The sequence below is a fragment of the Apis dorsata genome, unplaced genomic scaffold (assembly GCF_000469605.1).
Source record: "Apis dorsata unplaced genomic scaffold, Apis dorsata 1.3 scaffold_102, whole genome shotgun sequence".
Lineage (NCBI taxonomy): Eukaryota > Metazoa > Arthropoda > Insecta > Hymenoptera > Apidae > Apis > Apis dorsata.
The window spans coordinates 536574-539477 of NW_006263400.1; the positions used below are offsets into that span (position 1 = coordinate 536574).

Below are 2904 nucleotides of genomic sequence, written 5' to 3' on the forward strand. Positions count from 1 at the left end.
ATAAAGTTTTTAACTTTAACGAAGCATCCCCTATTCCTTTCGTCATTTGTTCTTTCACAACCAGTTAAATTCATCCCAATCTTATTCAAAACTCTAATATCGATTCTCTAATTCAAATGTTCATCCAATTCGAACCAATTCGAAAAATTTCCACGTTTTCAATTTTGACGAAGAATCCCCTTTGTTCTCTCACAACCAGTTAAATTCATCCCAATTTTATTCAAAGCATCGATCCTCTAATTCAAATGTTCATCCAGTTCGAACCAATTATGAAAAATTTCCACGTTCCATTATTAAGTTCCATTTTCACGAAACATCCCCTTTTTCTCGCTTATTCCTTCACGCATTGTAACCAATTAATTTTCCCCAATCATATCCAAACTCTAATATCAATCCTCTAATTCAAATCAAACCAATTACGAAAAACTTCCACGTTTTCAACTTTGACGAAGCATCCTCTTTGTTCTCTCATAACTAGAGATTCATCCCAATTTAATTCAAAACTCTAACATCGATCCTCTAATTCAAATGTTCATCCAGTTCGAACCAATTACGAAAAATTTCCACGTTNGTAAAGTTCTCGACGAAGCATCCCCTTTTCCTCGCTTAATTCTCCCTCTCATCCACCTTTTACAGTTATCTGTCCGATTATTTTCCGGTGGTCGGTTGTCTTACCGCAACTTGCCGCCCCTCCAACAACCGTTCCATTCTTAAGACTTAATCCCACCGCCGCGCCACTGTGATTCGACCGCTTTCCACTACGGCTATCCCTTCGCTTCCACTTCATATTTTATTTCGTTCCCTCAGCGCTCCCCCCATAGATCGTTTCGTAGATCATTTCAAACATTCATTCGTTCATCCGTTCCCGCGTTCAATCTTCAACCCTCGAAAATATTTGCCCGTTGCGCGAACGTGGTTGAGCGTGGTTTGTCCTGTTACGAGAACGTGCCGCCTTTAAGCCGGCCTGGATTATCCACCTCCGCCTCCAACGAAATTATGTGCGGATTTTTCCACGACCGCGAATCTATGTATCGTTGTATGCATGAGAATTATTATAGGTAACAATTGCCGTGTATCCCATGTTGAGTTGGGTTTATCCGGTATATAGTGAGCACAGTGGATATTCTTGAATTTATTTTGGAAATTATTTATTTTCGAGGGATGAGAAACTATTTGTGAAATAAAGATTCAATCGGGAAAATTGTTCGTTTTAGTGTACCTTTCTCTTTCTCTTTGCTTCGGGGAGAAGCAAGTTGTTCAGGAGTTGAAGAAATATTTTTAATTTTAATTCCGAAGCGTGAAAGTTTGTAACAATGTTTCGTTTAAATGAAAAGCGAATCGTAATATTCGATGCCTGTATTATTTCTTTAAGCAAGTTTAAGATATCTTTTTTTTTTTTTACAAAAGAAAAAGATGGGTTTTCGGAATACGATAAATTGGCGAGGTTTCACACGTTCATGTCTGTAAATTTGAGAAACGATATAAATTATTATATACGTTTCTTCGTTGTAGTAATTTTGATATAAATATAATTGAACGTACATTTCCTTTTCCCTTTCTTTCTTTTTACGTAGAAAAAGTTACGATCGTGAAAAGTTATTAAAAACGCGTTTTAAACGACACTGCGAATTAATTCAACGATAAGTTTCTGATCGACGATGTAATTTTCATAATAATTTCTTTCTTTGCGTATCGTAACTCGACAGAGCCAAATTTTGGCCTTTGGCGTAGCGCTTAACCCACTTCGAAGCTTAAGCGTGGAAGTTTCCCCCTCCTCTCTTCTTCTTTCTCCTAGTACACTTTTATATCGCCAACCTAACCTCACCTCCGAGCCATCTCCCGTGAAAAACAAAACCTCTCTAACCCCCACCCCGGGATATAAAGCGACGAATTTTTACTGATATCAATGCCCTCTCTGTCTCGCCGCTCTCGAGCGTCTCTACGATAAAATTCTGTCACGACGAAACGGGGAAATAATCAATTCATAGCTCACCGTACCGCGCAAGATGTACGCTCGCGAGGAGAGAATCGGCGAGGAAAGTAGAGAAATTCGAGCTTTGAAAGGATGGAGAAGAAAAATACGAGTAAAAAAGAGAAAGAGAGAGAGAGAGAGATAAGTTTGGCACGCGAAATGAGCAGTCGTAATTTTTACGCGTCGCGCCACTCTGACCCACAATATCCCCCTTCCCTTTCGCGCCGCTCTCTCCCAAAAACTTCCACTCGTTGTATCCACGATTCTACCTCGTCCCTCTCCCCCTCCTGTGGTCATGTCGGTTCTACGACGTCGGCCGCACGGTGCATTCGCATCACGGAGTCGATCATTAATAAAGTACCGTTGAAAAAGTACGAAGTTAAAAATTTCGAGCGAAGTATAACTTGTCTATTAAAGTGAATTGAAATAACGAATTATCGAAGCTCACTTTATTCGTATTGACTTCGATTTTCTCTATCGCTTTTACATCGAGCGTAGGCACATCGCATGTTCCGACGGAACATAACCTCATTCTTTTGGTTTTCGTTACGGAAGCAACGAGTTACGCGGGCAGATTTATCGAATCCAAAACTTTCTCGCCAAATTTTTTCCCCTTCTCCTCCTGCACCTTACCTCCTCCCTCCTCTCGTCCGTGCTGAAAACTTTACAATTTTATCAGCTGAGCCAGACGATTAAACGGACACCGCGCGAGCGAGCATCATCTCGTCGACACTGGCTGTCGACCGTCCGAGAAGTTTGTAGAGCGGAATTTTGAATTTCTTTTCGAGGTTTTGTAATAAGTTTTCTCCTCGGTTTTGTTTTCGGACTGTGGACGGTCCGAAAAATTTAAAGGAAATTTAAGGGAAGCGTCGTTGAAAAAGTTGGACACGGTTGACCTAGAAATTGCCAGTGGCGGAGTGTCGGGGATCAGG

General features: G+C 40.8%; 1 protein-coding gene and 1 long non-coding RNA gene across 2 annotated transcripts in view; one reads left to right on the forward strand and one right to left on the reverse strand.

Annotated features, from left to right (window-relative positions):
• The window catches only part of LOC102676999 (suppressor of lurcher protein 1), a gene marked incomplete at its 5' end in the record, with an annotated part of 299191 nt that overhangs the window by 174902 nt on the left and 121385 nt on the right, over positions 1-2904 (reverse strand). The window lies entirely within an intron of this gene.
• The window catches only part of LOC102676093, a 9756-nt gene continuing 8452 nt past the window's right edge, over positions 1601-2904 (forward strand). Inside the window, exon 1 of the long non-coding RNA XR_421240.2 lies at positions 1601-2117. This is a non-coding gene — a long non-coding RNA (uncharacterized LOC102676093). The remainder of the gene's footprint in view (positions 2118-2904) is intronic.